This window comes from Neofelis nebulosa, chromosome 17, assembly GCF_028018385.1.
Source record: "Neofelis nebulosa isolate mNeoNeb1 chromosome 17, mNeoNeb1.pri, whole genome shotgun sequence".
Taxonomy (NCBI): domain Eukaryota; kingdom Metazoa; phylum Chordata; class Mammalia; order Carnivora; family Felidae; genus Neofelis; species Neofelis nebulosa.
The window spans coordinates 58,598,587-58,624,485 of NC_080798.1; the positions used below are offsets into that span (position 1 = coordinate 58,598,587).

General features: G+C 63.7%; 1 protein-coding gene and 1 long non-coding RNA gene across 8 annotated transcripts in view; both read left to right on the forward strand.

Moving 5' to 3' along the window:
* The window catches only part of GSE1 (Gse1 coiled-coil protein), a 394,460-nt gene that overhangs the window by 151,918 nt on the left and 216,643 nt on the right, over positions 1 to 25,899 (forward strand). The gene's annotated exons all lie outside the window — the stretch shown is intronic.
* Positions 6,883 to 8,422, forward strand: LOC131500210 (uncharacterized). The gene is made up of 2 exons (XR_009256182.1): positions 6,883 to 7,476; positions 7,721 to 8,422. It is a non-coding gene; the product is annotated as an uncharacterized LOC131500210 (long non-coding RNA).

Here is a 25,899-nt window from a genome sequence, read left to right on the forward strand (position 1 = left end):
TTGAGTGAGCAGCTACTATGCGTCAGGTGCTGTGAGTCTAGGGAGTTATCTTCCTGGTCGTACAACTTCCCTGCAGCGACAGTGACACATGACCGTGAACTCAGGTTTGTTACCTTCCAGCCGGGAGGTCGGAGGCACGGGCAGGTTGCTTCCTTCGGGCGGCTGTAGTCCTTGCTTTGCCAGCTTCCGAGGTCCTTGGCTCACGGCTCCCTGGCCACATCACCGCAATCTCTTCTGTCCTCAGGTCGGCTCCCATGCACCTGTGCCCCCTCTTACAAAGACCCTCGTGATTGCGTTGCCCGCCCCCCCCCCCCCCCCGCCCGCATCATCCAGGGTCATCTGTCTGTTTCAGGGCCATTAGCTTAATCACATCTGCAAAGTTCCTTTTGCCAAGTGACGTGATACATTGACAGGTTCCAGGGATTAGAACACGCCCGTCTTTGGGGGGCCATTATTTGACCTGCCACGCCAGCCGCTGTGGCTGGGCTGAGCTGGCCGTGTACGGCTGTGGGGCATGGGGCGCAAGCTCTCAGCTGGAGAATGGGCAGGCTGGTGGGGACTGCGGCGGCCTGCGGGGATTTACTGGGCGCTGACTCTATGCCAGGCATCCCTGTGGGCGCTTTGCCAGGACCGGCCCCTCAGGCTTCGTGGCCACGCCCCAGGGGGACCCGAGACAGCCCGGCTCAGCCCCAGCAGGTGCACCAGGGGTCTCCCTGGGCCACTTTCTTCCTCTGGAACGTGAGGATGATGACAGGACCTTTCTCACGGGGCTGTTGCTGTGAAAGCGACCTGCGTTAGTAAGCTCCGCCTTTAGAATGGGGAATGGGGGCCCTCGGGGGTGCTCTCACCGGCCCTGCCGGGAAGTGTCCCGGAAGGGGCTGGACTCCCACCCATTCCAGGATGGTCTCGGTGCACTTTGGTGTTTTCTCAGGTCGGGGCACAGCTAAGCCCTGGAAAGGTGGCCAAAGCCACAGCCCTGGGGCGGGTGGCTTCCTGCCCCGGCCCCCAGGCCGCCCCGGAATCCCCCTCAGAGTCCCCCCACCCCGCCCCAGGGACTCCTGCCTCTGCTCCTCCACGGCCCTTCCTCCCCACCAGGGCTGGACCCAACTCGGCTGCAGCATCGTCCCTGTGTCCCCTCCCCGTCCACGGGGCACCCGCCGAGGCCTGAGGTCCCGGGTCGAGGGCACCGGGCCTGCACCCCTTCCTTCGGCCTGGGCTGCACGGTCCTTGGCCCCTGTCTCCCTGCCACCTGCCCTTGGCGTTCCTGACCTCTGGGAACGCGACCACACGAACGGCTCCTTGTGCCTGGAGCGAGCACACCGCGGGGACTTGGCGCGGAGTAGGGGCTCAGAATAGATGCTGAACGATTGTACGAATGAGCAAGGGTGACCTTGGGGGGCACTGGGACCCCCGTGGGATCCGGGGTCTTGTCTGCTCCCCGGGACACGGCCATAAGTACCTTGGCCCGCCGGGTCCGCTCGGAGAAGCCTGGTGCCCGAGTCTGCAAAGGGAAAGCAGGAAGTGGCTACCACGCTCCCGCCACCCTCCTCCCTCCAGAGCTATGTGTGCAGCCCGAGGGGGCGTGTGCCAGGGCGGGCCGGGGCCTGGGAGGGCCGAAGGAGGGCCCGCTGCCCACGTGCTCGTGTCGCGGCTCGCTGGGCAGCTCGAGCACGCGCGCTCTCTCCCCACGGACTTTTCCGGAGTCTGCTCCCGAAACTGAATTGCAGAGCTGAGAGCCTGGCCCTGCTCCTCCTGGCCCTGAGGCTCCGCACCCCCGCTGTCCCTCCCCCAGGCCGAAGGTTGCTGCTCGAGGCCGCCGGGCCGGGCCGGGGTGGGGAGGGTCAGGGGCTGGGACAGGCAGTTCTCATGGACCAGAAGAGCCCCAAGTGGAAAGTGCTGCTCCCGGGTGAGTCCCCCGGGGTCGGCCCCGTGCATGAGCAGGGCCCAGGGGACTGATGTAATGTCCCCAGGGGCCAGAGCGATGACCCCAGTCAGGGCCCAGGGGCCCAAGGGCAATCGCTGGAATCCTGAGGGGGTGTAGCAGGGCGCCGAGGCGTGGCAGCAGGTACCCTAGCCGCCCGGGGCCTCCCCCGGTGTGTGCTCGATGCCCCTGCCCCGGGCACCCCCTCTTCCCCATGCCAGCTCTGGGCACCTGAGAGGAAGCAAAGAGGAAGGTCCCCGAACCCTCCCCTCCCTTCCTTCAGAGGAGGGAGCACCCGGATGCCCGGGACGGGGCCAGGTCTAGAACCCAGGCCACCTCCTGCTTCCGGAAGGAAGTGGGGAAGAAAAGGGGGAGGGGTCGGGATGCGAGCCAGGCGGATCCAGAAGGCCGAGGGCACATGCGTGGTTGGGGCTCAGTCTCCAGGAGATCCCGGGAGGGACAGGCGTGCATGGCACAGGTGATGCCAAAGCCCTGGAGCTCCCGTTCCCGTACCCGGTGGGGTGTGAGGGCTTCTCGTCACCTCCCCTCCCCTCTCATCACGGCCAGCCTTGGGGGCAGCACGGACGTCTTGCGGGACCCCCAGCTGGCAGGTGGGAGGAGGCACAGACTCCGGGCCTGACCCTGCGCGCCCTGGCCTGGATTCGGTCTGATCCAGGAGGAACGCACGGACAGGCACACTCCCCTGCTCGTCTGTAGATCGGCCGGCCGGCTGTGCGGTAGTGATCTCCCCGACCCTAATGGTATTCAAGCAGAGGCCCCCAAACCAGTTGGAGAGTCGAGGAAGGGCAGCGATCAGATGGGACGCTCTCAGATTCCAGGTCCCTTCTCCTCCGTGCACCTTGTCTGCGCGACGGGAAGGGCCATAGCAGGTGGCGTTTAGGGAGCACCTACTGTATGCCAAGGCTGTCTGCCCACGTGGCAGGCGCCAGTTCACAGAATCCTCACAGCGCGCGGTGAGGTAGGCGCTGTTCTCCCTCCCTCCCGGCACAGCTCAGCCCCGCCTCTTCCAGGAAGCCTTTCGCGACTGCTCCGTCCCCGGACCCTGCCTTTTTCTGTCGTGGGAAGGGACCTTACTTGGCTTCTGCTGGGTCTAAACCGGGGCACTGTGAGAGCAGAGGCGGTGGGGGAAACCAGGGCTGTCCCGGGCAAACCAGGACATATGGCTGCTCAGCTTGTAACGTAATCACTGGCTGTTTGGGTGTCGCTTTTTCTGGTTCTTTCTCGCTGTTATTTCAAACAAAAGACAGAAACGGGAAGGGGAAGGAGGGAGAGGAACGAGCGAAAGGCACAGGCCGTTGGGTCTGCTCCTCTCTGAAGGAGTCTCAGTTTCCTCATCTGCAAAGCGGGGGTGCTGGCCGCAGCTGCTGAGAGGGTCGCGGGGAGGAGCGAGTGAGGCAAAGCGCGTAGCCAACGTTCGGTGACAGTGTCGTCGTCTCTGGCAAGTGTCCCGTCTCTACCTGCGTCCCTCCGGCACCGACCCGGTGCCCGGGAGGGTCTGTCGTGTGCTTCTTGCCGGCCGCCTAGAAGAGGCCCTGCAAACACAGGTGCTCAGCAAACCTTTCTAGGACGGGTGGGTGGATAGTTGAGGATGAGCAGGTGGCGGGACGCGTGACTGATGGAGAACGGCTGGGTCTCCTCTCCTCCCCGGCCACCTGGGGCAGTGTGACCGTGGTCCTGCCCCCGTGGCCCCCGTGGTCACCCACCGCCAAGGCAGGGCCAGGCTCCTCCGCGCCTCCTCCGTTAGGCCCTGGCCGCCTCCCTCCCTGCCTCTGGGCACCATCAGGACGGACCAGTCGAGTGGGTTTCCAGGCCTTGTCATCCCGGCCATGTGTGACCGTGTGCGTGTATGAGTTTGTGGGCGTGCGCGTGCCCGGCAGGCCCAGCGGGCGCGGTGGCCCCTGTGGCTTCTGGCCGAGGGAACGAGTGAGACGGCGGCTGTGGCGACCAGCCAGGCCTGCCGTCCCGGAGGGTGTGAGGACGAGGTCGTGACACACGTCTGACCTGCTGGCTTGGGGGCGGGCCGTGCAGGAGAAGGCCCAGGAGGCCGGCTTCTGGGACCCCAGCCCCCTCCCGCCGGGCGGCCCTCTGCCACCAAGCCCGAGGCCAGGACAGACGCACAGAGTCCCTCCACCCCTTCGCCTCGGTGACGGTGACACCACGGTTTCCCTTACGGGGGCCGAGAGACCGTCCCAGGCACCCCTCGCTCCCCAGACGTGGTATGAAAAGTGGAGCTCCGGACCCAGCCGGCCCGGGTTCGAATCCCGGCACTGCCACTTAGAGCTGTGTGCCCTGAACGAGCGGCCTGCCCTCTCTGGGCCAACTGCCTGGTGTAAAGCCCACGGGTGGGGGCTGCAGGGGGGGGAGGGTCAGGGTGTGAGGCCCTGGGGACCACCCAGCTCGGCCACGTGGACGGTCAGCACCCTGATTGTCACTGTCCCCTCGTCTTTGCCGTTGTCTGGAAGCATCTGAGCCGTGTCACCTCCCGCTCCACCCACAGCCCACCTCCTCCAGGTGGGGAGAAGCGCAGGAATCTCAACACCCCGACTGGGCCAGGGAGGAGCCCCTGGGACCCTCACTGGGCCTGGGGTGGGGGATAGCCCACAAGGTGAGACCCAGCTCCCTTCTCTGGAATGGAGTAAGTGCTCAGAAACGGCTGGAAGACATCCTGGGGGCAGCCCCTGGCCTCTGCTCCCCTCTCCCCCTCACCCAGTGAGGTACAGGAAGCATTTATTAAGCACCAGCTGCGCGGGGAAGGAGCATTTATTAAGCACCAGCTGCAGGCCAGCTTTCAAGCCATTTGCCCTGTTTGCAGATCGGGAAATAGTCTCAGTGATCCGGGAGGTTGGCCCCGGGCAGATACAGGGCCCAGGACCAGCCCAGCAATTCTGGAGCAGGAATGTCCACCAGGAGCCAACCTCCACACTCGGGGGCGGCCTCTCTCCTTGGGCCTCCTTGGGCCCGAGCAACCGCCCCCTGAGCCCTCGGGGACCCCAAGCGCTGCTCCAGCCCCTCCCCAGGGTCAGAGCCAGCAAACCCTCTGCAGCTTTTCTCCCTGCACACCCCCCACCCCCCAAGCATGGCCTCAGGAACCAGACCACATGGGCAGAGGTGCGCGCCCTGCCGAGGCTCGAGGCTCAGCTCCCCGCACCGTCTTCCCAGGGCCTGGGAAGGCCGCCTGGGGCATGGTTCCTGGTGCGGAGTGAACACTGGTAACCTCAGGCCACCTGGAGCCTGCTGCCGTGGCCCTGCCCTGCGGCCGCCACCCCAGGGGCTGGTCTGGGATGAGCTCGGTGACTGGGCGGGCTGGGCTGGCCACCTCGAGCCTCCCTAATGGCAGGTTTGGGCACAGACAGAGCCTGTGGCCTGGTGGCGTGGGACGGCGGCTTCGCTCCCCCCACTGCCCCCCTCCCCGCCTGCCCGTCCGCCCGCCCGCCGTGTGGTCCCGGCGGGGACACGTGAGCACAGCCTGGCTCTGTTCGCAGAGCTGTGGGAGGCGGGCTGTCACCGCGGGAGCCAGGAGCTGGAGGTGAGCCCAGAAGTGGAGGACAGCAGCGGATGTCTGCGCCTTCGCCCCTCAGCACCAGGCCCTGCCAAGCCACAGGTGCCCCCCCAGCGCAAGCTGTGAGTGGGAGTCCACTGGGGGCAGGGCTGGGGCTGCGCGGGGGGGGGGGGGGGGGCTCCGCGAAGGGGCACGCAGGGCAGCAGAGAGGGGGTCTTCCGGTGGGGCCAGCTGTCCCGCCCTGTCCTGGGGGAGGAGTTCGTATCCAAGGCGACCTGCAGGTTGGTCCGGAAACCTCCCTGCGCGGCCACCATCCCGGGGGCGTGGGTCCCGCCGGGTTTCCGGGCTGCTCCCACCACGGGGCAGGTCGTGCACTGCACAACCGCAGGGAGCCATGTGCCGTGGCCCAGGGCGTCCTTCCCGCCTTCTCCACCAACCACATTTTGATTTTCGGTTCTGAAATCCTGGCCACCTTTGACTGTAAGCCCGGAATGTCGGTGGGATGGCGCGGGTGAACGACTGCGGGTGACGGGCACGCGTGTTGGGCTGCACAGGGCGTGAGGGCTCCGGGCGCTGCAGGAAGCCGTGATCATCCCTCCGAGCACGCCGGGCATCCGATCCTCCTCCGGGATCCGTGTGTCGGGCTCCGTGGGTACCGTGCCTCCCGGCTCCCCGCCCCGTGCCCTCCGTTGCCCTCCTTGCCGAGATACAAAGTCCTCACTCTAGGACTCACCGATGGCCTGCGGGCCGAACAGAGCCTGGGGAGGGAGACGCCAGACGAACCCTCTCCCGGCTGTGTGACCCTGGGCCAACTGCCTAACCTCTCTGTGCTTTCGTTTTCTCACCTGAAAAGTAGAGGAGATCGACTACCTCATAGGGGCGTGGGCAGATTAAGTGAGATAGTGACGGAAGGCACTTGGAGCAGGGACAGCAGGCAGAGGGGGCCGAGTGCTCCTCACTCCGCGTGTCCTGGGCAGAACTCCCAGCCCCGTTCTCGCCTCTGACCCTTGGAGGTCAGAGGGCGCACGGGGCGGGGGGCAGCAGCAGGCTTGGCCTGGGGTAGGTCCCGGATTCGTAGACACGTGCAGGGTCGTAGGGGGAGGCCTCCGTCTCTTGCTCCCTGGGAGCTGGGGGGAGAGGCGCCCCACCCCCGCCGTGGTGCAGAGTTTGCCAGAAGGTCTCTGCTGGTGTGCACGAGAGAACAGCGGCTGCGGTGGCCGCTCAGTCTTATCTCGGGTCTTCCGCAGACGGCCCTGTCCCCGGGAAAGGGGTTTATCGGCCTGGGCGTCTGCATCCCAGCGGGCTCGGGGACACATGTGGTCAAGCGGATTTCCCTGGGAACGGCAACCCATCCCCCCCGGTGCCAGCGGTCAAGGCTAGGAGGGCCGGGCCAGGGGCTGGGAAGGGAGGGAAGGGAGGGAAGGCAGGGGGGTGCGTCCACCTGACCCTGACATGGCCCCTTCCCCCATGGTGGGACCTGAGCCGCTCAGGAAGGGCCCGGCTTCCAGACCCCCTTCTCAGAGCCCGTGACGTTCCCTGGCCGGGGGCACTCGGTGCCCGACACGCGGCTGCCCATCCCCTCAGGCCGTCTTTGGGCTGGCCTCCCAGGAGCAGCCAGTGTGGGAGGGTTGAAGCCAGAGGCCCATTTCCGGGCAATGAGCCGTGGGAAGGCCACCTGGCCTCCCTGACTCCCCCACTAGGGGCCAGGGAGACGCCTGCTCTCTTTGCTGGGACAGCAGCTCTGTGCTTGGAGCGTTTACTGCACAGGAAGGCCCATGCTTTGCACGGATTCACTCTCTGACTTCTCCCCATGACTCCAGGGAGGTATGCACAGTTATTGACCCATCTGAGAGACCACGAGACTGAGGCCTGGGAGAATCGTTGCGCCCCGTGGCCTCGTACACGCCCCGGGTCTCTTGGCAGGCCTAGCAGGCAACTTGGGAATGAAAGTGGCCACCTGTCCCAGTGGCCAGCCTGGTCCCCAGCTATCCAGATGTGTCAGTGCCGTTCCACTGTCTCCTCCCCTCAGGGAGAGGTTTTTTTTTTTTTTTTTTTTTTTTTTTTCAACATTTTTAATTTTATTTTTGGGACAGAGAGAGACAGAGCATGAACGGGGGAGGGGCAGAGAGAGAGGGAGACACAGAATCGGAAACAGGCTCCAGGCTCCGAGCCATCAGCCCAGAGCCTGACGCGGGGCTCGAACTCACGGACCGCGAGATCGTGACCTGGCTGAAGTCGGACGCTTAACCGACTGCGCCACCCAGGCGCCCCCGGGAGAGGTTTTACTAATCCGGTGGTGCAAACCGCCAGAGAGAGGACTTCAGGGTTAAAATATCCAGGCTGGGAACCCAGCTCTGGCACGTACTGGCTGGTCAAGCCTGGGCAAGGCACCCGGCCCTCCTGGCCACGCAGGGGGCCGTGCACCCTTTCCTCGCTCCAGAGGACGCCCCCACCTCGTCCCTGCTGTGGCCGCTCCCTGGGAGCCTTGGGCCCCCCTTCCCTCCCCTGAGGTCTGTAGATGAAACCACGCTGTCTGGGGGCTTTCTGTCTACCTCTTCTTCTTTGTTCAGTGTTACTTGTTTTTGAGAGACCGAGAGACAGAGAGTGAGCGGGGAAGGGGCAGAGAGAGAGGGAGACGCAGAACCCGAAGCGGGCTCCGGGCTCCGAGCCGTCAGCATGGAGCCCGACGCGGGGCTCGAACCCACGAACCGCGAGATCATGACCTGAGCCGAGGTCGGACGCCCAACCGACTGGGCCACCCAGGCACCCCTCCCGTCCACCTCTTCTAAAGTGTCCGTTCTTCCCCGTCACCCGCCTGTCCTGGGCACAAGCCACCACCCACTAGTGCGCTTAGCAGATTTTCCCGCTCACTGTTGGCTGTCCCCCCTGGCAGCACAGCTCCAAGAGAGCAAGCATCTGTGTCTGCTTCTGCCCCCAGCACCCAGGGCAGCGCTCAGCGCACAGTAGGCCCTCAAGAAATACTTGCCGAACGAAGGGATGGGTGTACCGGCAACACAGGAAACGGAGAGAAGGTTCCCACCTTCCCTCTTCTCGACTGTCGCCCCCACCTTGCTCCTGAAGAGATCCGCTAGGTGCTCCCAGCACATAGTAGGTGCATCCAGGTATCGGTTTCCTTCCCCTTCCCCCAGGTGAGCCACTGCTCAGTCTCCCAGGCCTCTGGTCCTTGTGGGACCGCTGAATTCTCGCCAGAGCAGAACCAGCTGCCCATTCCTGCAGGCATTTCCTACCGGCCCCTCCCGGCAGGTGCCGGCTCAGGTTTTGAGGCCTGGAACCCACTCCCTGGTGGGCTGGCAGACCCCTGGCAGGCCATGAGGGAGCCTGGGCATGTGCTCCCTCTAACAGCCTGCCCCCGGGGCCTGGCCAGAGCCCCATGGCCACGGCCCAGGAGGTGAGGGAAGCAAGTGGCTGTGGGCACTTCTGCTCCCACTCCCTGGAGACGAGACCTTGGCAGGGTCCAGGGCACGGCCATCGAGAGGGTGCTGGCCCACTGGCCTTCCTGCGACCTTGCAGCACGCAGTAGGTGCAGGCGCATCGCTGAGGCAGTCCCGGAGGGCTTCCTGGAGGAAGAGAGATGGAGCTGTGACTTGAAGGATTCCAAGACGCAAAGGAAGTTGGTTAAGGTCTTGGAGACAGAGGGAGATGATTCTGGGGTGGGAGGGGGTGGTGCCCCAGGGCCTCATGTAAATTGCGGAGGTGCTGGACCACCCCCCATGTCTCCTCTTTGCCCCTGGATCAACCCCATGGTCCTGCAGATAAGGAGACTGAAACCGGGGTGGGGGCGGGGGGGGGGGGGTGGGGGTCAAGGTCACAAGCAAGATAGAAGTGAGGCGAGGGAGGCCCCTCCCCGCCCAGGTGCCCCCACCTCCCAGCTTCTCCCCTCTGCCCGCCCCGCCCCCCATCTCCGTGGCCCTCCATCGTGATCCAGTTAAGAGCTGTGTCCTGGACATTTGGTCTGAGCGCTGTGCCACATGGTAACGATTTGAAATCCTGACATAAACACACTTAACAAATTGGCTCCATTGGGTGTGGCCCCGGATCTAATTAGATACAATTAATAGTCACTAGGGGCTCTGTGTCATCGGCCCCTGATCCATCATCCAGCCCAGAAACCAGCCCTCTACTCCTGCAGCCGGGAAGCGCCGTCCCCAGGTGGGGAAGACTCCCTCTCCCCGTTCTTTGCCTTTTATGGGGGGACCTGTGGGTTTCCGAGTGGGTCTGAGAACCCTCTGGTTTTCTGGTAACATCTTTGCAATGCATATGAATGCAACCTTTTGGTATCGAGATGAAATTTGCCTAACGTGAAACTAACCGTTTTAAATATTTTTAAAATTATTTATTTTTGAGAGAGAGAGAGAGAGAGAGAGAGAGAGAGAACAAGGGAGGAACAGAGAGAGAGAGGGAGACACAGAATCCGCAGCGGGCTCCAGGCTCCGAGCCGTCAACGCAGAGCCCGACGCGGGGCTCGAACCCACGAACCGCGAGATCGTGACCTGAGCCGAAGCCGGACGCTCCACCCACCGAGCCCCCCAGGAGCCCCTAAAACTAACCACTTCATAGTACACGGTTCAGTGGCACTTAGTACGCTCAGTGTTGTGCGACCGCCGCGTCTATCCAGTTCGAAACCATTTTCCCCGCCCCGAAAGGAAGCCCCCTTACCCATCAGCTGGCGTTCTCCTCTCCCCTCCCCCAGCCCCGGAACCGCTAACCCGCTTTCTGCCTCCGCGGGTCTGTGTTTTCCGGACATTTCGTATGAGCGGCATCTACAAGACGTGATCTTCTGTGACTGGCCTCCTTCGCCAAGCACGTTTTTAAGGCTCATCCACGTGCAGCGTGAACAGTCGTTCATGCCTTTTCCTGACTGACTAATATTCCGGCGTGCGCGTCGATCGCGTATGACGTGTTCATTCTGCCGCTAGCGAGCATGTGGGCCGTTTGCACCTCCTGGCTGCTGTGAATAATGCTGCTGCGAATAGACGCGTACAAGTTTGACTTCCAGCACCTGGTTTCAGTGCTGTGGGCCATCCGCCGAGGAGTAGAATCTACTAGTCCGTGCGATTAACTTCATTTGAATTAATAAACGCGTACAGAGCTCTTACTAGGTGCCAATGTAACATTCGCGACGTCCCTAGGAGGCGGGCACCGCCAGCCCCATTTTACAGATGAGGAAGTTGAGGCTTGGCAGTCGGACAGTCAGGACTTGAATAAGGCAGCCGCACCACGGCGGGTCTCACTAATGCGGGACCGGGGCCAGCAGCTTGGGACGGTGACTCACTTCTCAGGGCCTCAGGGCCCAGCACACAGGCCGGGCCCAGGAGGACTCACTTGTGCCAACTGGCCTTCAGGCGCCTGTTGGGTAAGCCTGGGGCCAGTGTTTCTGTTTGTAGAGAGAAATGTCTGCACAGAGCACGCTGCCGATGGACCCCTCTTCTTGTCTGGGGCACCCCGCTCGCCTGGGGGCCGGGCCTCGTGCAGGGCTAGCTGGGGGGGGGGGGGGGGCGCCCTAGGAGGCCTCCCCGAGGCCCAGGAATAGACTCTGGCAGCGTGGGCTCCCAGCCAACTCCGCTCTCCAGGGCGCCTGCTCTCCACCGGTTCCTCCCCTCTGGGCAGGCGGGCGGGAGGGCAGGTTGTCCACTGCACATCAATCACACGGCCCCGGCCTGGCTGGGCGCCGCCCTCAGAATGTGGTTATCTCCCAGCCACACGCCGCCGCGGGGCCCGGGGAGCACAGGTGGCTCCAATGGCTTATCTCCCCGTCTGGTGCTCCCTCCCCAGTCACTGAGTCCAGCCTTATCTCGGCATCCCGGGCCCTTCCTTTACCCAAGAGCCCTGGCCAGGGCGGGACGGGGGCCCGGCGTGGGCACACAGAGCTCGCTGCCCGAGTGCACGTCCTCTCACCCTCACGCGGGCGCACGCACACGCACCCTGCCGGGCGTCTCTCTCGGACACACACACACACTCCTGTCTCAGGCTAGCCTGGGTGACTGCGGGTTTCCCCAGAAGCTGCCCACACTTGCTCATTCGTGCTCCGTGGGTGTCCGTCTGCTTGGGGAGGGGAGCAGAAGCCAGGAGGAGACAGCAGCAGGGGCTCGAGGGTGGGGCTGGGATACGACGGGTCTGCCACGGGGGCACCTGGGTGGCTCAGTCCGTTAGACGCCTGACTTCAGCGCCGGTCACGATCTCGGAGTTCGTGGGTTCGAGCCCCGCGTCGGGCTCTGTGCCGACATCTCAGAGCCTGGAGCCTGCTTCAGATTCTGTCCCTGTCTCTCTCTGACCGTCCTCTGCTCACGCTTTGTCTCTCTCTCTCTCTCTCTCTCTCTCTGTCTCTCAAACGTTAAAAAGAATTTTTTTTTAATTTTTTAAGAAAAGAAGCGTCTGCCATTAAAGAGATACCCCCCACCCCCGCCAAGAGCAGAAGGGCATCCCGCTGGAGATGGGAGGGCCCTGTGTGCCTCTTGCCTGCAGAGCCGGGGGGCAGAGGGGACTGTGGGTGTCTAGGCCACAGGACAGTCCTTGGCTCAGAGGCTGTTCTCACCGGTGCCCCAACTTTGGGTCAGATTCCGATTGCTTTTCCCCTCGGAATCCAGTTAATACCGACGATCCCTTTGGATCCGGGAGCCTTCCTCTTCCAAAGCAGCTTCCCAGGGCCGCCCTCCCCAGGACTCACCGCCGGTCGAGAGCCGGTCTGTATGGCTTCCCTCCATGGGCAGGGACAGGCTCAGAGGGGTAGGGATGTGCTGGTGAGGACCGCCCAGCCCAGGCCCCCTGATCCAGAGACCCCCTCTGAGAGGAGAGGAATATGCCTCACGCTGGCTGAGCCCCGCCCCCCCGCCCCCCCCTCCCCCGTGAGGATGTGGTCGTGCGGCAGGCTGGCCTTCATCCGGCGAGGGTCGGGCTCCACTTGGAGAACCTCTCACTGGCCCTGTAATGGGGCCGAGACGCAGGGGCGCTGGCTTCCCTCCCAGCTCTGCTGTTCACTTGCTGTGTGACCTCAGACCAGTCTCTTGACCTCTCTGAACTCTCGTTCCCACACCTATAAAACGGGATCGCCAAAAGCACCCGTCCCGCAGCCTCACCCGAGAGATCGCGTGAGCTCCTGCTGGTTGTTCAGCGATGGGCCTGCACAGGAGAGACACTGAGCAAGGAGTCTCAAATACTAACATGAGAAAAGATTTCGGGTACCTGTCCCTCATCCCCGGAGACCTCCCTTTTTCTTCTCGTTCAAGCTGGGACCTGTGCAGCCAGAGGCTCAGCCCCCAGAAGGGCCAAGAGCTCACAGCCAGGCATGTGGGTAGAATGTTCTGGATGCCTGGCAGGCTTCATCTTCCGGGACTTGATGAGCTCTGATTAATGAAGCCCAGGGGCCTCCTGAGGAGATGCGAGGTGGAGGGGTGGGGCCCAGGAGGGACGCACATCAGGCCCCACCCGAGTTTTATTTTTCTGTGTCTGGAGGGATCTTTGGCAGGTGACCAGGTGACCAGGCCAGGGCGGGAGACCCGCCTCTGCTGGGCCAGGTCAGCGAGCTGGGCACCTGCCCCCGCCCTGCCTGGCACAGCCAGATGTCTCCAGAAGCACTCCCTGTCACACCAAGCCCTGGTGGCATCTGCCAGATGGGAGACAAGCCCCTTCTCGGCCGGGAGACCCTTTGCCCCAGCAGAGCAGGGCAACTTGGGCAGGTGTTTGGGGCGGGGTCTGCTGGGGGTGTCCGGGCAGGAGGCCGGTGTCTCACAGCATGGCCCCCACCGTCGGAGTCTGCCGTCGCGACGCCCGGACGGGGACTCCCAGGTGCACGGAGTCAGTGCCCGGTGGGAGACGCTCGCCCCCTGCCCCCACCCCTGGCGATCAGCCCCTTCTTAGGGTCCCTGGGGAGCGAGGCAGGCGGCAAAGCCGAGAGCCACAGCTTAGGTGGAGGTCTGGCAGCCGAGCGGCTGGGGGGGGGGGGGGGGTGTCTGCAGCCTGGCGAGTGGCCACCCCCACCCCAGGGTCGGGCTGGCTGCTGATGGATGGTAATGAGACCCGGGGAGTCTGATGAAGTTCATTTTTCACCTGTGCGTGCTTTTGCCTCCCCGCTCTCTCGAGGCAGCCGGTAATCCATCCCGGAGCCCTTCAGAGGCCTCGGCGGTAATGGGGTCATAGATCACTCCCTCGTGGAGACAGCTGGACAGGGGAGCCGAGCCATTAGGAATGACCGCTGGTGACCCGCGGGCCAGAACGCTCTGGCTCTGGCTGCGGCTCCAGACGGCGGGAGGCTGTCAGGGTCGGCTCGTGCCCCACGAGGGGGGCAGTGGAGGGGGGGGGGACACTCCTCCCCGAGGTGGGGAGCTCCTGGGCCCAGGGTGACGCCTGTCCAGGGTCCCCGGTGTCTGGGTGACAGCTGCCCCTTGGGTCAGGGTCGACAGGTGTCTGCTCGGGGCCCACCCCCACCTCCCACCCTGTTTAAGTTCGGGTGACGGCTGACGGCAGGTGGAACCCCTCAACGTGCCGCCTTGCCCCAGGAGCTCAGCGGTGGGGCAGGTGCCCCAGGTCGCCCGCGTATACAGCCCTCCTGCCCCAGAACCGGAGGGGGCAGCTGATTCTGAAGGGGGCAGAGGGCCCATCCCGCCTGGTTGAAATCCTGCCCTGCTATCTCACTTGCTGTGCAAATGGCAAGTCCCATCATCCTCTGCGGCCTCAGTGTCCCCATATGTAGCGTGGGACAGTAACCCAGGCCTTGCGATGGTGCAACGAGCCATTGTGGGGCATGTGCTCCCGACAGCACCAGGCACCTGGCACTCTGGATGTGGGGTCCGGTCTTGTCGTTGTCGGTGGCAGCACCATTGCTTCACAGCACAGGCTTGGATCCCGGCTGCGTCACCTTCCAGGAGATCCTTACCCTCTCTGGGCCCCAGCCTCTCGACCTGTAGGATGGTGATGAGGGGATTGAACGGGCTGATTCATGAAAAGCCTTGCAAGGGAGACTTCACAGAGCTCAGTGCCCCGGAAGGATTAGCTACCCCCCCCACCATGCTACCCTCCTGGGATGCTCTTTCCAGAACCTTCTCCTGGGGTTCTCGTTATCAGACTCCACCCCAGTGGTGTGTTGGGGAAGAAGAGGGGGCCAGAGCGATATTCCTGGAACCCGTACCTCGGCTGGGTCGACTTTGGGAGGGGCCGCAGCTCCCCCTACGGTCACCCCTACCCAGCTAGGTTTCCGGAAATGGGCGCCCAAGGGCTGGAATGATCAGCCCCTTCTCCCCCCCCCCCCCCCCCCCCCCCCCGTCTTCTTTCCAAGCCCCGCCGGTTGGGCACCCCCTCCCCCCTCACTGCGAGGGCCCGGGTAGGGTGAGCCTGCGGAGATGCCTCTGGCCCCTCCCTCTGGCCCCTGCGGTGGGCAGGCGGTGCCCTTGGCCTCCTCCAGGACCAGTCAGAGCCTGCGCTGGGTGTGCCCGGGTGAGCTGGGCCCACAATGGGCAGTTGTGTGGACCCAGAGCTGCACTGGGGAGGGAGGGAGGGAGGACGGCCTCCCGGTCAGTGGGCCTAGATGCTGGGAGCCAAACACTCCTCGAGGCAGCCCTGCAGTGACAGGGCGTGTGTGTGGGGAAACTGAGGCACAGAAGTTTCTGGGGCCCACCAGGGCCATGCAGCATCACACACGAGATCCTCTCGTGCCAGCTCCCGAGTTCTTGCCACTCTGAGTAGGGGGCACTCTGGAACCACCTGGAGACCACAGAGAGTCGGGCGGGGTGACCCCATATCGTGGTCTCGGGCGTGAGCTCCCCCCAGCACCTGAGGGTCCAGCCTCCGGGCCCAGCCTAATTCCTACAGCAGCCAGCTTCCCAGAATCGCCCCTTCAGTGTCCGGCCTCCTCACCCCTGACCTCCTGTGGCCCGGTCTCTCCTGGTCCTGCTGAGGGGCCTTTGCACTTACTTGGAAAGGGCCGGGAACTCCCTTTCCCCTGGAAGTTTGGCGTGACTGGTTCCTTCTGCCTTTCAGGCTTCAACTTAAATGTCACCTCCTCCGTGAGGTCCTTCTGGGTTGCCTTCCCCACAGAATCACTCACTCTCTTCTCACCTTGATTTGCTTTCTTCCTCCTACTAGGCGCTAATGACCCCACATTTGCTCATTTGTCGATTTCCTCTTTTTTAAAACCTCTGCCTCCCTTGGCGAGAACGTAGGGATGGGAGAGCTTGCCCTCCCCTCTGTGCACTGGTGTGCCCCCAGAACGTGGGATAGTACCTGGTAGGTACGTAGTAGGTGCTCAGTAAACACTGGCTGTCCAAACTGGTGAATGGGAGGACGGGTGGACAGAGGAAGAAGGAAGGATGCGGAAGGAAGGAAGGAAGGAAGGAAGGAAGGAAGGAAGGAAGGAAGGAAGGAAGGAAGGACGCCTTAATGGATGGATGGGCGGGTGGAAGGAAGAAAGGAAGAGAGAGGGAGGCAGACAACATCGAGGCTTCTTCCCTGGACCCGATTCTGCCCATCGATGAGGGACAGCGCGGGGAGGGGACGTGGGCTATGACAAGGTGGCGGGAAGGCGGGTGAGACGAGGCGCCTCCAGGCAAGGCCACAGGTGCATCACGAGTCCCAAAAGGTGGAGGAAAGCTGGGTCACATGGAGTCCTCTCTGAACCTCGAGTGGCTCTTGCTGACGGAGAGAGGGGATTGGGCCCGAGGCCTCCCAGCCAGGTGCCGGCGGAGGAGTGGCCGGCCGCCAGGCACCAGCTTGGGCTTGCCTCGCCTCGTGTGAAGCTGTCTGATGCAGCAGAGCCTCGCGGGGACGCTGCCAGGGTCACAGCAGGGCCCGTGGGGGCGGGGGGGGGTGGGGGGGTGGGTCACGTGGATTTGCATGGGGTTTGCGTGCAGGTGGCCTGAGACCCGGCTGTTCCAAGTCCCTTCGGGTGGCCCCGTCTCTGCTTTTCTTCCTGCCCCCCGCCCACTGTTTGTTACCCTTCCGGAGACCCTGAGACAGGGAGCAGGAGGCTGCCTCCGGGATCTCCTCTCCTGTGTCAATAAGAAAGATCCCGAGCAGTCATGGAGCCCTTCCTGCCGAAGCCCCCGTTCCCGGGTTAGCACGAAGTCCTCACAAAGTACGTGCCGCCGTCCCCATTTTACAGAGGGGCACACGGAGGCTCAGAGAGGGGCGTCACGCGGTGGGGAGGCGCTCTGTGCGGACTGGGGCCCGACGGCTCCCAGGGACCCCGCAGAGCCAGGCCCTTTGCTCTCTTCCACGGGAAGAAACGGGCGCTGAGGAAGCCCGAGGGGGTCGGGGCATTAGTGCCAGCGGCTGTTCCCCGGGAGGGGGCGTGTGCCAAGACGCATCGTGCTCCCCTGCGGACTTCCGTGTCCCCAGAATCCGGGACTGCGGCTGGCAAGCGGTGGGTGCCCAGTAAGTGCCTGTCGTTTCGCGAGTCCACAGACCCGGCCCTGCCCAGGCGGGAGGACACCACTCGGGTGACCGGGGGGGGGGGGGTGGTGGCGGGGGGGGGTTGCTCAGCAGGGGTTGGAGGCGGCGGGAGAGGGGGGGGCTGTTTGCCTTCAGGCAGGGACTCTGGGTCAGGGTCAGACCTGCCTGGGCGGGCGGCTGAGCGGGGCCACGGCCTGGCCAGGGCGGCGAGCCCCCCGTGAGCCCGGATTCCGAGCGCCGGCGCTGGGTCCCGCCGTATAACAAGATGATGGGTTAGGGTCAAGCTGTGGTCCCATAACTTGTTGGGAGACGTTTCAGAACAATAAAGGTGTCCGGCTTTATATCCGCTCGTATTTTATCCCGGCTTTAGCCTCTCCCGCTTCCTTGCCTTGGATTTACTGTGCGTCTATTTTAAACGGGGGGAGCTTGACTCCAGCGCTCCCCGGCGGTGCCCGTCCCCTCCTGCCCGCCTTGGGGAGCCTGGCCCGTCACGCTCCCGCGCTGGCCTCCGCCCGCTGAAATATTTACCTCCGGGCGCCTCTGACAGCCGGAGCTGTCTCCTGAAGCAAAGGTGATTGGCCCGCCGATGTTGCGACGTGGCACTTTGTGTCTGTGCTCGACACGCAGCACGCTCCCCCCCCCCCCCCCCCCCCGCTGGGGCGGGCGCCGCGGGGAGGCGACAGCGGGCCACTCGATCACGGCGCCCCAGGGGTTGACGCCGGGAGGGCGCCAGGCTCCCCCTTTCCCTTCCCCGCCCCCCGCCTGTCAGCCCAGCACGCTCCCGGAGCGGCCGGGAAGGAACGCGACAGACCCACGACAGACCCACGACGGAAGCGGTCAGGGCAGCCGACACGGTGCGGGATTCTGCCACACTGTAGGTTTACGGGCACGTTTCGCACCTGCCACCCGACGAGACAGGCGTTTTCATCCCTTGTCAGTTGGAGACGCTGAGGCGCGGAGAGAGGGGCAGGCGTGCTGCGTGAGTGTCCTGGGGCTGCCGTGACCAAAGGCCACACGCCCTGCGGGAGGCGGGGGGGCGGTGTTGGAACAGCAGAAACGTGTCCCTTCACAGTCTGGAGGAGGTGTGGGCAGGGCCGCACTCCTCCCAAAGGCTCCCGGGCAGGATCCCTCCTCTCGCTCCCAGCTTCTGGTGTGGCCGGCCATCCCGGGTGTCCCCTAGCTGGTGGCCGCATCCCTCCAGCCTCCGCTTCTGCCTTCACATGACCGCCTTCCCTCTGTACGTGCCTACAGCCCAAATCCCCCTCTTATATGGACGGCAAGCCTTAGATCAGGGCCTCCCTGGTCCGGTATGACCTCATCTTAATTATACGTGCAAAGACCCTGTTTCCATCTGAGGTCACACAGGCTCCAGGTGGACATGCGTTTGGGGGGGCACAGTTCACCCCAGTATGCTTGCCCCCAGTCATGGTACCAGATGCTGTTGGGCCCTGCTGACATCTGCTAAGCCCGCCCCAGAGCTCACCCTGTAGAGAAGTCCCTAGAACCCGACGGTTCCCGGATCTCTATGCTCCGCGCTGTTAGCTGGCTATGCCCCCACTCCGGGTAGGGGGTGACATCCCCGGGAGCGACTCCTACCCAGGAAGGAGAGGCGTTGGTGGATGAAACCCCTCCTCCGTGTCCTTGCCAGGGTCCCCAGCAGGCCTGCTCTAGGTGGCCCCTCTGTGGCCCTCCTCCCTTCCCCATCTCACCCTTTCAACTGCTTCCCATCCTGGAATCTGCTCACAATCAAACCCCTGGCACCTGAATCCTTGTCTCAGGCTCTGCTTCTGGGGGATTGCAAATTAAGACAATACAAACACTAAACATAACAAAACAGCCCACAGGGGTAACTGAGACTGTTTAACCATCTAATGCCCGCAGCAGGCCCAGGGGGCAGGGTTGCCAGATTTAGAAAGAAAAACAAAACAGGAGCCCAGTTACATTTCAGCCCAAGATAAACAACGACTACGGTTTTTTGTACAAGTATATCCCATGTAACATTTGGGATACACTCGTACTAAAAACTACTCTTTGCCTAGGATAGGGGAGGGGTGACGGAGAGTGACAGCTGACGGGAGTGGGGTTTCTTTCTGGCGTGGCGTGTATATTCTAGCGGACCGTGGTGACAGTTGCCCAGCTCTACGAGTAGGCCAAAAACCATGGAATCGCATACTTCAAATGGGTGAATCATATGATACGGGAATTGGCTTAATAAAGCTGTTACGTTTCTATGTTATTCGATGTTTGTCTGAAATTTAAATTGCACTGGGTGCTCTGTATTTTATCCGGCAACCTTGTTATGTTAGGATCCCCAATTCACAGATGAGAAAACTGAGGCCCAGCCAGATAGCACAGCCAGGAAGCAGCAGAAGGGACTGGACCCCACCCAGGTGATCGATGGGCGTCCTTAACGATTAGGGAACGCTGCCTCTGGGAAGCCAGCAGAGATCTCCCGGGGACGCGGAGTCTGAGGCCAGCAGGGGAGACAGAGGCCAGGCGGACGGACCCTCACAAAGATGCCTTTCTGTCCACCCAGAAGTGGGGCCTGTGCCTCTCAAGCGGCCGAATCCCGGCGTGGCTGGGCTTCCCTCTTCTCCCCTCTGTGCCTCCTTGGGCTCGGCCTCCTCCCTTTGGCAGGACTGCAGGCTGGTCAGAGGGAGGAGGGTCGGACAGAGTCCAGGCAGATGCCGCGGCTGCAGGCCAGCGGCTGAAACCCTACAGCTGCCTCCCGGAGCACCCGAACCTGAGGCGTGCCACCCAGAAGGGGAGGCACACGGTCGCCTCAGCTGGGTCTGGGGGCCCCTGGCCGCGTCAGGCCAGACGGGAGGTGGCGGTCTACACCCTCCCCGGGCCGGAGGCCGCACGAGCTGATGTCTGTGACTGACGCATCACCCCCTTTGAATCTTGCTGGCCGTGGTGACTGACGTCACACAGCTCGGGCCCGCACGGTTCCTGGCACACAGTAGGTGCTCAGGACCTGCTGCTTCTCTCTGGAGCTGGAGGGCTGCTGGGGCCGCCGGAGGGCGTTCTGTTTACCTCATTTGCAGAGATGACCCCCCACCTGTTGCTCACGGAGACGGGTCTGGAACCTTCCGGGACAGCCCTTCTTCAGGCTGTGGGTGATTTGCAGTCCCGCAAAGGCCGTGGGAGCCACACCCGTGAGAGAGCAGCCGACTCCAGGACTCCAGTCCTTTCGGGGGTTCTGGTCCAGCACCGGGCAGCCCCCCAGCCTGGTGGCTGGGCCTGAGTCGGGGGCTTGCAGCGCCCCCCCCCCCTCCCCGCCACCTCTCACCCTCCCCCAGCAGGTGGGCGTCATCGCAGCCAGAGGGCAGCGGGGGGCTTGGCCGCCAGCCCCGGGGTCCCTTCATGCTGGTCCCACCCTGTCTGGGGCCCGACGGAGGGCTTTAGGTCGTGATGCGGGCAGCAGTGGAATCCGCCCCCTGCCCCCCATCCCAGGGACCTTCCCGATGCTTCTGCACTTAATGTACCTACAGGCAAAGGAATTAATGAAATGCCCCCACCCCTTGCATCAGGCTGGCGGGCCTGTTTGCTGGCTGCTGACTTGGAGGTTTGGGTCGTGGAGTTTTGCTGGCCTCCCCAGGACAATGACCCTTGCACCGCCTGGCACAGGAAGCTGGCCTCCAGGTGGCCCAGGAAGGCCCCTGTCCTGCCTGCTGCCCACAGACTTCCTCGAGGGTGGGAGCCGGCCAGGGGGCAGCGGGAGCGGGACGGAAGGAGGTCAGGGCCTGAGAAATGAAACGTTCGTGAATGTAGGCCCGGCACTCACAAAGTAGGGCAGAGCCATTAGAGCTCATTAAAGTTTAATACCTGTCGGAGCCCCTGTGGCCCCGGCAGACACTGTTCTAATGTGATGGGTGGAGAGGGGAATTCTCAAACCATCGCGGAGGCGGGGGGGCTTGCTTTGCTCCTATGAACGGGAAGAGGACAGTAAGGCTTTGATGGGGTGGGCTCTTGGGGGGGGGGGGGGCGGGTCTGCCCCGGGACTGTCCCCTGGGGCTGCTGCGTTTGTCCCGGACAGGCCTTCCGCTCCTCTCCCTCTGCGGTTCACGTCCGGGCTCCTGGCCCTGGCGGCAGCCGGGCCCCCCTGTGGGCTCCCCCCGCAAGCCCCTGGGGGACTGAGCATCAGCTCAGCTCATCTGTCTTAGCCAGAGTGGAAAACCCCTCATCTCCCCCCAGAGCACGTTTTCCTGCAGCGAAGTAAACCTTCCCCGTCCCGCGTCCCACTGCCTGCCGGAAGCCAGCCTTCCCTGGGCACCGAGAACACCCTCCGTGCCGGCCCCGCCCCCTTCCATCAGCATACCGAGCTCAACCGAGGGCAGGCTGGATGCATCCTGGAAGTCTTCCTGGAGGAGGTAGCGACTAGTCGGGTCTCGAAGGACATGCATGGGAATTAGCTGGGAGTTCGCAGTCGGGGACGGTGAGCATGTGGGGAAGGCAGAGGCCTGGGCACGTCGAGGAAGGGAGGCTGGGGGTTTGGGCCACAGCAGCGGCAGCAAGGTGGGAGATGAGCCGGAAGGAGGGCCTGGGGCGAGTCGGCGCCGGCCCTGCATGCCAGGCCGAGTTTGGACATTGCCCTGACCCCTGGTCTGAGAATCGAATGGATCCAGCTCGGAATAATCTAAGCCTGGGCAGCCAGGATTTGAGGACAGTGTTGGCTACGGAGCGCGTTACAAAGGAAAGGAAGGAAGAGACTAAGATTATGACGTCCCTCCCGAGCAGCAGGCTCTTCCGTGTGAGAAGGTTGGCATGAGTCTCCCCATCTCACGGGTGGACAGACTGAGGCCAGTGAGCGGGTCCAGTCTGCCCTAGGGCGGAGCAGGAGGAATGCAAAGGAGCGTCTCTGGGCGGGCAGGCCCGGCCGTGCTGGACACAGGCTGGCATGGGCACCAGCCGGAGACACCCTCCCGTGGCCGGTGCCCAGGCCTGCGGCTCCGGCTTCTGGCCGGGCGCCATGCCCAGCCCTCACCGCAGCGGCTCCAAAGCTCCATTCTCACCAGGGCTCCCCAGAAAACCCTTTGCATCTTTCGGCTCACCCTTAATAAATGCTCCCTCCATCTGTCACCTCCGCCCTCCCCTGCCCACACTCTCCAGGGGCCTGCCCAGAACAGCTCCGAAATCATCCACCGCCTGCCTGCTCCCGGCTTCCTCCTGGCCCGCTGCCGCCCTCCCCGCGCCGCCCTCCCCGAGCCTCAGCCCCGTTCCCAGCCTGGCCCGGAGCAGAGCGAGCCCAGAATAGATCTAGAGAGAGGGGAAAGCCACAGCGTGCAGGCCTGCAGAGGGATGCCTTGGGGAGTCCTGCGGGACCTGGGGTCGCCCCAGACTAGACCCAAGACCCCCACCCGGAGCACGGTCCGCTGAGCTCCGAGGTGCCCTGGGGTTTTTCCTGCTTCTTCTGGAACGTTCTCTCAGGTATTAATAGGGCTGTGGAGAGCGTCCTGTCAGCCCCGGGCAGTCTGCTCCCAGCCTCGGCCCGTCCTGCTCGCTCACAGCTCACGGTCCACAGGGAGGCCCCCCTCGGGTCCCCTGGGAAGAAGGTGGGGTATAGACAGCCCCGTGCCTTCAGCCCCAGCCCCCCAGGCGCCCCCCCCCAGCCTCCCCCAGCCTCTTCCGCACAGGCTCAGGCGCCGGTGGGGGGAGCGGGTGGGTGTATCTTGTTTTAAGAGACAGGAAACATTCGGCCGCAGGCCCCAGCGCAGACGGGCCCCCGAGTGAACTCCAGACCAAAGCAGATCTGCCTCCCCTGTGGTGCCGGCTCCCTGCCCGAGAGCCCCGCAGCACCCACTGCCTGCTGCGTGCGGGAGCCGCCCACCCCCCCGCCCCTGCCCCCGGCGCCCCTGCGGCCGCGGCCAGAGGCCCACTGCCCACCGCCAGGCGCCAGCCAAGGAACCCAGCTGGCCCAGGGCCCTGGCGGTGCTCTCCGCTCCCCAACTTGAGAAGGGGGAGGCTGTGTGCGGTCTGGGGTGGCCGGGCCATTTCTGACTTGTCCCAAGGGCTCGAGACCACCGTGTAGGGACTGCCCGCCTGGAACGGGGCTGCGTGGATGTCACAGGCCCACGGGGGGCTGGAGCCACAGGAGGCCATGCCTGGAAAGCGGGCTGCCGCCTGTGACCCTGGAGGCAGCGAGCTTCAGATGACAGGGAGAGGGAGGGAGAGAGCCAGGGACCAGGAAGGGACCAGCTGGCTAAAGCGGGGTGCAGGGGGGCGTATGGAGCCAGCACCCTGGGGCCCTCCCTGGCTCCCTGTCTCCCTGTGAAGTCCTGTGGCGAGGAAAGGGAGGGGTGAGGCTTGCCTTCCTCACACACACGGTCAGGGGCTCTCATACCTTCTCTTGCCCCTGACAGAGCAGAGCTTTTCCTCCCTTTCCCAGATGGGGAAGTAGACAGCAGCTCAGAGAGGCAGAGTGTGGGACCCAGAGCCACCCAGCAAGGCTTGCCGGCCCCAGACCCCTGCCTCTGCACACACACACACACACACACACACACACACACACTCCTTTGTGTCTGCCCCCTGCTGTGGGTGTGGGGCTGTCCCCTCCCGCCCCACAGCCCACAAGCAGGTGCCTGGTGGCCGTGTCTCCTTGCATCGTCCCCGCCCAGAGCACGTGGTCCCCGTGGCCCGTCTCTTGGAGGGACTAATTCTGGAAACGGAGCCCTCCTCCCAGCTTCTGGAGCTGTCACGTCCGAATTCACGAGGTTCCAAAGTCACCTTCTGGGCAGGGAGCCTAGGTTTCTGACTCAGCCCCTGGGCCTCCCCAGAGCTTCTGGCAGCGAGGGCGGCACCACCTGCCGGCCCAGCCGCCATCTGGCCCCACTCAAGGACACCCGTCAGCTTCACATCTGGGGCGTCTTCGCTCCAGCTTCTCTGGGGACCTGCTGGCCTTGTGCTTCAGGATTAACATGACAAGGGAAGGGAGCCCCTCCGGCAGGTCTGATTTATTTCAGGCGGTCCCCTGGGACCCTCCCCGAAGCCCTCACGGAAGGAGGCGTGAGGCTTCCAAAGCGAGAGCTGCCCCCCACCCCCTGCAATCAGCTTTACAAGGTCCCGAGGCCCGGGTTCCATCCATGGACCAATTACTTTAGAAACTCCGGGTCAAAGCTTCTGGGTGATTCCATGTGCCACCCAGGCGAGAGCCTCGTGTAGATGCACCTCGGCATTGTAGAGGGAGCCAGGTGGCTGCGGTTGAAACCCCAGGAAGTGGTGTCGCCTCTCTGTGCCTCAGTGTCCTCATCTGCAAAGTGGGCGTGGTGGTGGCACTGACTCCCACGGACGGTGGTGAGGGTTCGATGAGTTAATGCACGTGAAAACCCGAAGTGCCCACTGGGTGTGTGGGGTGGGAGTGTTAGTAAAGTCATTCTTCGTCACGGGGCGGGGGGAAGCCGGGCAGAGACGTGAGAACCCACTCCCTCCCAGGTCAGGAGGCGGGGGCTTGGAGGTGGCCGGGCTGGGTTCAATCTGAGCCCCACTGCTGGCTGCCTCTGGGAAAATGGTGGCATCCCCGTCCGCGTCTGCAGAGTGGGCACATACCTGTCGCCCAGGGCTGTGGCAGGAATAGATCGAGGTAACACAGACCTCGGTGTCCCCAGCTGTGAAATGGGAGCGTAGGCTAGGATCCAGAGACCAGTTTCAGACGCCTGCAACTCCGGTGTCGTAGCTGAGAGGGCGAATCGGACCACTCACCTGATGCAGGTTCCCGGGCCAGGGGACAGCGTCCCTCCCTGTCGCTCGGTCCTGCTCGGAGGAGTGCGTGCGCGTGTGCGTTTAGATGTGTGTGGACACGTACGTGACCAGTGTCGTGTGCAGTTGTGCGTATGTGGCCGCGTGCCATGTGTGACTCGTGCGCGTGCCGCGTGCACAAATTGTGTGTGCTCCGTGCAAATGCGTGTGTGTGCGTCTTTGCACACGCATGTGGATGTTGCACGTGCCGCGCAGTCAGGGGCCCTCCCGAGGGGCGTCAGCCTCCCCTCCCGACCCTCACGCTCACAGGGAGCTGCCTGGTTCGAAGGCCCGGCAGGGTGCCCCCCAGATCCGAGCTCCCCGCCCCTGCCCGCCACCCCGATAGGGGCCCGTGGCCTCCGGAAAGCTGTGCTTCCGAGGGGGGGTTCCGTCCCCAGGGACTGCAGGGACCTCAACCATGTCTCACTGCGAAACAGTAAGCATTTGGCAAAGGATAAATAAGAGAAGAACAGGGGCGCCTGGGGGGCTCATCCGGTTAAGTTCAGCTTCGGTCAGGTCATCATCTCACAGCTCGTGGGTTCGAGCCCCACGTCGGGCTCTGTGCTGACAGCCGGGAGCCTGCTTCCGATTCTGTGTCTCCCTCTCTCCCTGCCCCTCCCCTGCTCATGCCCTCTCTCTCTCTCTCTCGCTCTCTCTCTCTCTCTCAAAAATAAATAAAACATTAAGAAGAAGAAGAAAACGACTCCCACACCCCCACACCGGCCTCGGGAAGAAGGCATTGCCAGCATGGCTGTGCCCCCTCTGAGTTCCCTCTCCCCCGCTCTGGTCCCCGCAGGCTCCTGGAGAAGCCTTACCGGTTCTCCCAGCTCTCCTGCCTCGCTTCCTACCAAGCTTTGTTGGCGTGAGTTCACTGAGCACCTGTTAAGTACCAAGCATTGCCCTGGGCATGGGGGATACAGGGTCAGTGAAGCAGATCACCGCCCTGCCTCGGAGGTGCACGAGCGCAGGTACTCTAGAGAGTTTGGGCGAGGAACAAGCAAGGCACATGTGCGAGGCTTCTAGAATGACCCCTGCAGGTAGGAAACGCTGTTCCCTCCCACCTCCCATTTTGCCGGTGGCCGAGAGGTCACTGCCGGCCAGGGGCAGACCCTGGACCCACGGGCGCACCTCGCAGCCGGGCTCCGGAGAGCTTGCCCTGGGAGCAGCGCCCGTGGCCCTGGGACCCGTCGGGTCAGCCCGCCGCAGGCAGCGGCCCCGAGTGAACCCAGGCAGCCTGGGCGTCCTGGCCACCCTGAGCCACCGACAGTTAACAGTGGCATAACCAAGCCAGCACCTTGAATAATTAATGCCAATTCCTCAAAAG